Consider the following 11,820-nt stretch of genomic DNA (forward strand, 5'->3'; position numbering starts at 1 on the left):
CCCTGCTTTGATGCACCTGTACTGACCTCGCCTTCTGGATGGTAGCGGGGTGAACAGGCAGTGGCTCGGGTGGTTGTTGTCCTTGATGATCTTTTTGGCCTTCCTGTGACATCGGGTTCAGTAGGTGCCATGGAGGGCAGATAGTTTGCCCCCGGTGATGCGTTGTGCAGACCACACCACCCTCTGGAGAGCCTTGCGGTTGAGGACGGTGCAGTTGCTGTACCAGGCTGTGATACAGCCTGACAAGATGTTCTCGATTGTGCCTCTGTAAAAGTTTGTCATGGTTTTGGGTGACAAGCCAATTTTTTTCAGCCTCCTGAGCCTTCTTCACCACACTATCTGTGTGGGTGGACCATTTCAGTTTGTCTGTGATGTGTACACTGAGGAACTTAAAAACTTTCCACCTTCTCAGCTGCTTTCCCTTTGATGTGGATAGGTGGGTGCTCCCTCTGCTGTTTCCTGAAGTCCACGATCATCTCCTTTGTTTTGTTGATGTTGAGTGAGAGGTTGTTTTCCTGACACCACACTCCGAGGGCCCTCACCTCCTCCCTGTAGGCTGTCTCGTCGTTGTTGGTAATCAAACCCACTGCTGTTGTGTTGTCTGCAAACTTGATGATTGAGTTGGAGGCGTGCATGGCCACGCAGTCGTGGGTGAACAGGGAGTACAGGAGGGGGCTGAGCACGCACCCTTGTGGGGCCCCAGTGTTGAGGGTCAGCGAAGTGGAGATGTTGTTTCCTAAGTCCAGGACTTAATTGCACAGGGCGGGGTTTGGACCCAAGGCCTTCAGCTTAATGACGAGCTTGGAGGGTACTATGGTGTTGAATGCTGAGCTGTAGTCAATGAACAGCATTCAACCATAGGTATTCCTCTTGTCCAGATGGGATAGGGCAGTGTGATGGCGATAGCATTGTCTGTGGACCTGTTGGAGCGGTATGTAAACTGAAGTGGGTCTAGGCTGGCCGGTAAGGTGGAGGTGATATGATCCTTGACTAGTCACTCAAAGCACTTCATGATGACAGAAGTGAGTGCTACGGGGCGGTAGTCATTTAGTTAAGTTATCTTTGCGTTCTTGAGTACAATAACAATGGTGGCCATCTTGAAACATGTGGGGACAGCAGATTGGGATAGGGAGTGACTGAATATGTCCGTAAACACACCAGCTAGCTGGTCTGCGCATGCTATGTGAACGCGCTAGGGATGCCATCTAGGGCAGCAGCCTTGCGAGGATTAACACGTTTAAATGTTTTACTCACGTCGACAATGGAGAAGGAGAGGGGTGGACGTAGTCCTTGTTAGCGGGCCGCAATGGTGGCACTGTATTATCCTCAAAGCGGACAAAGAAGGTGTTTAGTTTGTCTGGAAGCGTGATGTCAGTGTCTGTGACATGACTGGTTTTCTTTTTGTAGTCTGTGATTTCCTGTAGACCCTGCCACATACGTCACGTGTCTGAGCCGTTGAATTGCGACTCCACTGTTGTTTTGTTGTTTTGTCAGTAGTTTTATTCTAGGATGAAAGTCCCCCCGGTACCAGTTGAAAAAATGAATGTAAGTATTTATAAAGACTGTTTAGTGCCAAAAAAAGTTAAATACGTGTACAAAAAAGTATTAATAATAATAATATTTATATATTCATATAAATATATATATAAAAGGATATATACAGTATATCCTGATCTTTCTTATACACTACATGGCCAAAAGTATGTGGATACCTGCTCGTTGAACATCTCATTCAAAAAGCATGGGCATTAATATGGATTTGGTCCCCCCTTTGATGCTGTAACAGCCTCCACTCTTCTGGGAAAGCTTTCCACTAGATGTGGAACATTGTTGAGGGGACTTTCTTCCATTCAGCCAAAAGAGCATTAGTGAGGTCGGGCACTGATGTTTGGCGATTTGAGGTCAGCCAAGTTCTTCCACACCGATCTCAACAAACCATTTTTGTATGAACCTCGCTTTGTGCACGGGGGCATTGTCATGCTGAAACAGGAAAGGGCCTTCCCAAACTGTTGCCACAAAGTTGGTAGCACAGAATCGTCTAGGATGTCATTGCATGCTGTAGCGTTAAGATTTACCTTCACTGGAACTAAGGGGCCTAGCCCGAACCATGAAAAACAGCCCCAGACCATTATTCCTCCTCCACCAATCTTTACAGTTGGCACTATGTATTCGGGCGAGTAGCATACTCCTGGCATTCGCCAAACCCAGTTTCATCCATCGGACTGCCAGATGGGAAGCTTGATTCATCACTCCAGAGAACGCGCTTCCACTGCTCCAGAGTCAAATGGCGGCAAGCTTTACAACACTACAGCTGACGCTTGGCATTGCCATGGTGATATTAGGCTTTTGTGTGGCTGCTCAGCCATGGACACCCATTTCATGAAGCTCCCAACGTACAGTTCTGACATCGCTTCCAGAGGCAGTTTTGAACTCGGTCGTTAGTGTTGCAAAAGACAATTTGTTATCACTAAGCGCTTCAACACTCGGCGGTCCCGTTCTGTGAGCTTGTGTGGCCTACCACTTCACGGCTAAGATGTTGTTGCTCTTAGATGTTTTCACTTCACAATAACTGCACTTGCAGTTGACTGGGGCAGCTCTAGCAGGGCAGAAATTCCATGAACTGACTTGCTAGAAAGGTGGCATACTATGAAGGTGCCATGTTGAAAGTCACTGAGCTCTTCAGTACTGGCCATTCTACTGCTAATGTTTGTCTATGGAGATTGCATGGCTGTGGGCTAGATATTATACACCTTTCAGCAAATGTGGCTGAAATAGCCGAATCCACAAATTTGAAGGGCTGTCCACATACCTTTGACCATGTAATGGATCTCTCAGATATAGGACAAACATTTCAGACCAAACTTCCTTTAGATTTTTGGTGGTACTATCTTTTGTCCCCTCTCAACCCTCACCGGCATAGACAGGACTTAGACTCATGGTTTAAAGAAGGATTTTTAAGGTAAGACAACTGAGACATGGATTGTGTATGTGTGGCATTCAGATGGTGAAATACGTGTCTTTGAATGGGTATGATAATAGATGTCAGGCAAACCGGTTTGTTTCAAGAATTTCAATGCTGCTGGGTTTTTCACACTCAACAGTTTCCTGTGTGTGTCAAGAATGGTCAACCACCCAAAGGACATCCAGCCACAACTGAGGGAAGCATTGGAGTCAACATGGGCCAGCATCCCTGTGGAATGCTTTCGACAACTTGTAGAGTCCATGCCCCAATTGATTTGAGACTGTTCTGAGGGAAAAGGGGGGCGGTGTAACTCAATATTAGGAAGGTGATCCTAATGTTTGAGTCAATCAGTGTATGCTGTACAGATATAGCTTCAGTAAAAACAATGTTACCTACAGTTGAAGTAGGAAGTTTACATACACTTAGGTTGGAGTCATTAAAACTCGTTTTTCAACCACTCCACAAATTTCTTGTTAACAAACTATTGTTTTGGCAAGTCGGTTAGGACATCTACTTTGTGCATGACACAAGTAATTTTTTTAGAGGGTCAGAAGTTTACCTTCACTAAGTTGACTGTGCCTTTAAACAGCTTGGAAAATTCCAGAAAATGATGTCATGGCTTTAGACGATTCTGATGGGTTAATTGACATAATTTGAGTCAATTGGAGGTGTACCTGTGGATGAATTTCAAGGCCTACCTTCAAACTCAATGCCTCTTTGCTTGACATCATGGGAAAATCAAAAGAAATCAGCCAAGATCTCAGAAAAAAAATTGTAGACCTCCACAAGTCTGGTTCAGCCTTGGGAGCATTTTCCAAACACCTGAAAGTACCACGTTCATCTGTACAAACAATAATACGCAAGTATAAACACCACGGGGCCACGCAGCTGTCATACCGCTCAGGAAGGAGAAGCGTTCTGTTTCCTAGAGATGAACGTACTTTGGTGCGAAAAGTGCAAATCAATCCCAGAGTAACAGCAAAGGACCTTGTGAAGATGCTGGAGGAAACAGGTACAAAAGTATCTATATCCACAGTGAAACGAGTCCTATATCGACATAACCTGAAAGGAAGAAGCCACTGCTCCAAAACTGTCACAACATGAGGTTGTGGGTGTTCATTTAAAAAAAAAAGTGTATTTGTCATTGTGAACATAGGTCACTTGCTGATAAAAAGATATTCTTTAAAAAGTCTGAGATGGGATAGGCTACACAGATGCCACCTTATTTTCAAATCATACAGTTCAAACCTTCCAATGATAATTATCATGTGTCTTAATTAAGACTTCAATGAATTAATGAAGTTAAAAAGACTCCATGGGCTGTCCTTGTCAAGACTGCTCCTCAGCCCTCCTAGCACAGAGGAAAATGGTAGTTGAACTTGCTTTACACTAGATGGGGTGAGTGTATTAAAGTGTATCAAACAGACGCTAGAGGGCTTCATAGCCTTTCCACACAGACAAAGAAACACTGAATCAGCTGTATAAAAATGTATCAAATCCTATGCTGGAGGCTCTGTCCTGTCCTGAAAAGCTAACAAGAGCTGCTAGTAGGCTACAAGGTCTGGGTTGAATAACCCTTCGATTTTGTCAATCTAGGATAAATTGCCATTAAAATAAAGAATATATGCAGATTGTTCAAATAAATGACTGACTTAATTATTTTCCAATGGACTTGATCTTAACAATGAATGAGAAATGCTAAACATGTCAATAGAAACACATTGTGCTAAAATAAGACAAGCAAGATTCATGTCTTTCCTAGTATGCATGTAGACGCTTATCAGTTTGATAAGGAATAGTGGGTGTATGCTTTGATGCTGGATTCCCCTCCTCTCATTGGTTTGAGACCAAAGCAGCCAATGAGACTGTTCAGTTAGATTTCCTCCTCATGCAGATACCAACCGCTGCAGTGGAGAGGAAGAGGAACTAAAGGTTTCTAAATAATACAGTAGTCCGTGATGATGGCATATAGGAATATTCCTACTACATCAAGGAAATCTCTTTTTCTATTCTCCCTCTCTTTCTCGCTCTCACTCTCTCTCTGCCAGCGTCGTCCGGGTTTGGCCGGTGTAGGCTGTCATTGTAAATAAGAAATTATTCTTAACTGACTTGCCCTGTTAAATAAAAATGAAATAAACACTTTCAAAATCTCAGCTAGCAGTCATCATCATGAATCAAGTCGACAATCTACTGTGAAATTATTTTTCATCCTTGTCATATGATGAGAAATAATGAAGAGAAATTCTAGATAAAACATATCGTAATTCACAAATTCAACAATGAGTGGTTTGGAAGGAATCGGTGACAGTGGCTAACTGCAATCATTGCAAAGCAATCACTAGCCTGCTATTCAGGGGAGTGGCTGTCTGGTCCCAAGTCTGGGATTAAGGAGCTCTTTTCCAAGTTTAAAATGATAAATACTCAACATTGGACATGCTGTCAATGAAGCATGATTTGTGCCATGCTCAAAACAACTGTTAACTTGGAACTGCGAAAACTTTACTTCAGTGAGTTCAAGACAACTGTGAATTCATGAATAAACGAGCTCCGACTGGGAAAACACCTTTTGAATGGTCATCCAACTCGGAATTGTAAATCTGGCCTCTTAGAGCTATGACCATAAGATCAATGACATCATCATGACTCGACCTTCTAAGAGCTTCCATTGTCTGCTTATATGCCCCCTTTATTTATCTTACTGTTCTGACTTGGTGTACAGGGAGAACACTGTAAGAATGACCCATGTTCTGATTTCTGCCGCTGTAGATTTCAAAAGTGCTAAACAAATAGTTATATTGACTACGACCAGTGGAGGATTTAGGTTTAGGTACAAGTGACATGGACAGCCACCCAGGCGGCATCTTGCCCTCACAAAGAAATTCGGAATGGTGACATTTGCGTGATCGGTTTTCTTTCGCTCATTTGTACGTCACGTTAATGATATCATGTCACCGTGTGGGACTGTGGGTTAATTAACCTTGGCGTAGTTGGCACCCTAATTCTAGTTTGTGAGCTAGGCAGGCTACTGGGAAGGTCTACCCACTCAGAAGTACAAGATGGGGAGGGGATGGGGGTAGGTTGACCTCAGGTCTCCCCACTGGAAGCCAGAGGTATGGGGAGCAGGGGAATCTATCAAATAGCGCAACTCTAACTTTGTACAGAACTAATGCAATTAGTAAAATCAGTCACACTACGAAATGCTACCAAATAAACAACAATTAATTCATAATACTGTGAATATATACAGTTGAAGTTGGAAGTTTACATACACTTAGGTTGGAGTCATTAAAACTCGTTTTTCAACCACTTCACAAATTTCTTGTTAACAAACTATATTTTTGGCAAATCGGTTAGGACATCTCCTTTGTGCATGACACAAGTAATTTTTTTAGAGGGTCAGAAGTTTACCTTCACTAAGTTGACTGTGCCTTTAAACAGGTCATATTTCCAACAATTGTTAACAGACAGATTATTTCACTTATAATTCACTGTATCACAATTCCAGTGGGTCAGAAGTTTACATACACTAAGTTGACTGTGCCTTTAAAAGGCTCGGAAAATTCCAGAAAATTATGTCATGGCTTTAGAAGATTCTGATAGGCTAATTGACATAATTTGAGTCATTTGGAGCTGTACCTGTGGATGTAGTTCAAGGCCTACCTTCAAACTCAGTGCCTCTTTGCTTGACATCATGGGAAAATCAAAAGAAAGCCAAGACCTCCTGTCACGCCCTGACCTTAAAGAGCCTTTTATTCTCTATTTGGTTAGGTCAGTGTGTGACTAGGGTGGGTACTCTAGTTTTTCTATTTCTATGTTGGCCTGGTATGGTTCCCAATTAGAGGCAGCTGTCTATTGTTGTCTCTGATTGGGGATCATATTTAGGCAGCCTTTTCCCATCTGTTGTGTGTGGGATCTTGTTTTTGTAATGTAGCCCTTTTGCACTACAAAGCTGCACGTTCGGTTTGTTACTCTTTATTGTTTTGTTGCTGGTTCACATTAATAAACTTGATGAACGCCTTCCATGCTGCACCTTGGTCCAATCCTTCCAACAACGATCGTTACACCTCCACAAGTCTGGTTCATCCTTGGGAGCCATTTCCAAATGCCTGAAGGTACCACGTTCATCTGTACAAACAATAATACGAAAGTATAAACACCATGGGATCCTGCAGCCGTCATACCACTTATGAAGGAGAAGCGTTCTGTCTCCAAGAGATGAACGTACTTTGGTGCAAAAAGTGCAAATCAATCCCAGAGAAACAGCAAAGGACCTTGTGAAGATGCTGGAGGAAACAGGTACAAAAGTATATATATCCACAGTAAAACGAGTCCTATATCGACATAACCTGAAAGGCCGCTCAGCAAGGAAGAAGCCACTGCTCCAAAACCACCATAAAAAAAGCCAGTCTACGGTTTGCAACTGCACATGGGGACAAAGATTTTTTACTTTTTGGAGAAATGTCCTCTAGTCTGATGAAACAAAAATATAACTGTTTAGCCTTAAAGACCATCATTACATTTGGAGGAAAAAGGGGGAGGCTTGCAAGCCGAAGAACACCATCCCAACCGTGAAGCACAGAGGTGGCAGCTTCGTGTTGTGGGGGTGCTTTGCTGCAGGAGGGACTGGTGCACTTCATCACGAGGAAGGAAAATTATGTGGATATATTGAAGCAACATCTCAAGTCATCAGTCAGGATGTTAAAGCTTGGTCGCAAATGGGTCTTCCAAATGGACAATGACCCCAAGCATACTTCCAAAGTTGTGGGAATATAGCTTAAGGACAACAAAGTCAAGGTATTGGAGTGGCCATCACAAAGCCCTGACCTCAATCCTATAGAACATTTGTGGGCAGAACAGAAAAAGTGCTTTTCGAGCAAGGAGGCCTACAAACCTGACTCAGTTACACCAGCTCTGTCAGGAGGAATGAGCCAAAATTCACCCAACTTACTGTAGGAAGCTTGTGGAAGGCTACCCGAAACATTTGACCCAGGTTAAAATTTTAAAGGCAATGCTACCAAATACTAATTGAGTGTATGTAAACTTCTGACCCACTGGGAATGTGATGAAAGAAATAAAAGCTGAAATAAATCATTCTCACTAGTATTATTCTGACATTTCACATTCTTAAATATAGTGGTGATCGTAACTGACCTAAAACATGGAATTGTTACTAGGATTAAATGTCAGGAATTGTGAAAAACTGAGTTTAAATGTATTTGGCTAAGATGTATGTAAACTTCCGACTTCAACTTTAGTTTCAAAGACATATTGTTGCATAGATTTCAAAAGTGCTAAACAAATAGTTATATTGACTACGACCAGTGGAGGATTTAGGTTTAGGTACAAGTGACATGGACAGCCACCCAGGCGGCATCTTGCCCTCACAAAGAAATTCGGAATGGTGACATTTGCGTGATCGGTTTTCTTTCGCTCATTTGTACGTCACGTTAATGATATCATGTCACCGTGTGGGACTGTGGGTTAATTAACCTTGGCGTAGTTGGCACCCTAATTCTAGTTTGTGAGCTAGGCAGGCTACTGGGAAGGTCTACCCACTCAGAAGTACAAGATGGGGAGGGGATGGGGGTAGGTTGACCTCAGGTCTCCCCACTGGAAGCCAGAGGTATGGGGAGCAGGGGAATCTATCAAATAGCGCAACTCTAACTTTGTACAGAACTAATGCAATTAGTAAAATCAGTCACACTACGAAATGCTACCAAATAAACAACAATTAATTCATAATACTGTGAATATATACAGTTGAAGTTGGAAGTTTACATACACTTAGGTTGGAGTCATTAAAACTCGTTTTTCAACCACTTCACAAATTTCTTGTTAACAAACTATATTTTTGGCAAATCGGTTAGGACATCTCCTTTGTGCATGACACAAGTAATTTTTTTAGAGGGTCAGAAGTTTACCTTCACTAAGTTGACTGTGCCTTTAAACAGGTCATATTTCCAACAATTGTTAACAGACAGATTATTTCACTTATAATTCACTGTATCACAATTCCAGTGGGTCAGAAGTTTACATACACTAAGTTGACTGTGCCTTTAAAAGGCTCGGAAAATTCCAGAAAATTATGTCATGGCTTTAGAAGATTCTGATAGGCTAATTGACATAATTTGAGTCATTTGGAGCTGTACCTGTGGATGTAGTTCAAGGCCTACCTTCAAACTCAGTGCCTCTTTGCTTGACATCATGGGAAAATCAAAAGAAAGCCAAGACCTCCTGTCACGCCCTGACCTTAAAGAGCCTTTTATTCTCTATTTGGTTAGGTCAGTGTGTGACTAGGGTGGGTACTCTAGTTTTTCTATTTCTATGTTGGCCTGGTATGGTTCCCAATTAGAGGCAGCTGTCTATTGTTGTCTCTGATTGGGGATCATATTTAGGCAGCCTTTTCCCATCTGTTGTGTGTGGGATCTTGTTTTTGTAATGTAGCCCTTTTGCACTACAAAGCTGCACGTTCGGTTTGTTACTCTTTATTGTTTTGTTGCTGGTTCACATTAATAAACTTGATGAACGCCTTCCATGCTGCACCTTGGTCCAATCCTTCCAACAACGATCGTTACACCTCCACAAGTCTGGTTCATCCTTGGGAGCCATTTCCAAATGCCTGAAGGTACCACGTTCATCTGTACAAACAATAATACGAAAGTATAAACACCATGGGATCCTGCAGCCGTCATACCACTTATGAAGGAGAAGCGTTCTGTCTCCAAGAGATGAACGTACTTTGGTGCAAAAAGTGCAAATCAATCCCAGAGAAACAGCAAAGGACCTTGTGAAGATGCTGGAGGAAACAGGTACAAAAGTATATATATCCACAGTAAAACGAGTCCTATATCGACATAACCTGAAAGGCCGCTCAGCAAGGAAGAAGCCACTGCTCCAAAACCACCATAAAAAAAGCCAGTCTACGGTTTGCAACTGCACATGGGGACAAAGATTTTTTACTTTTTGGAGAAATGTCCTCTAGTCTGATGAAACAAAAATATAACTGTTTAGCCTTAAAGACCATCATTACATTTGGAGGAAAAAGGGGGAGGCTTGCAAGCCGAAGAACACCATCCCAACCGTGAAGCACAGAGGTGGCAGCTTCGTGTTGTGGGGGTGCTTTGCTGCAGGAGGGACTGGTGCACTTCATCACGAGGAAGGAAAATTATGTGGATATATTGAAGCAACATCTCAAGTCATCAGTCAGGATGTTAAAGCTTGGTCGCAAATGGGTCTTCCAAATGGACAATGACCCCAAGCATACTTCCAAAGTTGTGGGAATATAGCTTAAGGACAACAAAGTCAAGGTATTGGAGTGGCCATCACAAAGCCCTGACCTCAATCCTATAGAACATTTGTGGGCAGAACAGAAAAAGTGCTTTTCGAGCAAGGAGGCCTACAAACCTGACTCAGTTACACCAGCTCTGTCAGGAGGAATGAGCCAAAATTCACCCAACTTACTGTAGGAAGCTTGTGGAAGGCTACCCGAAACATTTGACCCAGGTTAAAATTTTAAAGGCAATGCTACCAAATACTAATTGAGTGTATGTAAACTTCTGACCCACTGGGAATGTGATGAAAGAAATAAAAGCTGAAATAAATCATTCTCACTAGTATTATTCTGACATTTCACATTCTTAAATATAGTGGTGATCGTAACTGACCTAAAACATGGAATTGTTACTAGGATTAAATGTCAGGAATTGTGAAAAACTGAGTTTAAATGTATTTGGCTAAGATGTATGTAAACTTCCGACTTCAACTTTAGTTTCAAAGACATATTGTTGCATTTTTTTTCTGGTTTGTGCGAAATCTTTAAGAATTATATAAAACCAGTCTGCACACCACCAAGGTGAATTGGTTTAGTCTTGACTCTTGGTTGACAGTGTTGGGGGATGGGTAATGTATTATTGCTGGAGTGACAAATCAACACAATTGGATAAGAAAAGGTCTAAGGCGTCAGATGCCCAGTTTAGGAAAAAGAGGAAAGAAGAAGAGGAGAAACACACAAAAGATAAAGGTATGCAGCTATGTCATCTCTTTATGAGTATAATATTATGCATGTAATGAAATAGGCTAGTATAACACTTATGTTTGTTAGCCTATGTTGCTTGCAATGCTATTACACATAGGGGGACAATATTCCGTTTTCTGTCCAACTAGCTTACATAACATTGGATATAATTGCACACAGTTTCATCATGATAATGTGTGTAGCCTGCAGCAAAACGATTACAACCTAACTAGCACATTATTGATTTGGTTAACTTTCATTGAGGTGACATCATAAAGGTTTTCTGTGATTGTATTGACTTAGTCCTGAGTTCAGTAAGGGGAATTTCACATGCTGTAGGCTAAATTAAAATAAGTCAATTTTATGATGATATTTTTTTATCTTTAGTGATATATAGAGTCTTTTGACAAAAAAAATTACAGTTAGTGCAGAATGGTGCCTTTTGGGGAGGGGGGGCATAATGGAAATTAGGGGTTGGCTCTAATCCGCTCTTATTGTTTAAGCAAGTCAGCCATATCAGCTGTGTGTTTTTAAAGGCAGTAAAAGAGGCTGAACCGACTGTTTCGCTGCCAGACAAGGCTCCACTGATAGCCAGGTGTAAGCAGTGGTAAGATGTTGGGACTGCTGTTGGACAACTTTATGTAGGCCTTTTGTGATCACAGCTTGTCACCGTTATACTGCAATTAATGTATTGTTTAGTGTTGTGTTGTGTAGTGGCTTTGCTGGCATGCATCCCACTTTTTAGTGTTTGCCCCACCAAGATATGCATGCTACAATTGCCACTGACACACACAAAACACATACAAACAAATTAGAATGTAACCTGGTCGCTAGAATCTTCTCC

The sequence above is a fragment of the Oncorhynchus kisutch genome, linkage group LG13 (genome assembly GCF_002021735.2).
Source record: "Oncorhynchus kisutch isolate 150728-3 linkage group LG13, Okis_V2, whole genome shotgun sequence".
Classification (NCBI taxonomy): domain Eukaryota; kingdom Metazoa; phylum Chordata; class Actinopteri; order Salmoniformes; family Salmonidae; genus Oncorhynchus; species Oncorhynchus kisutch.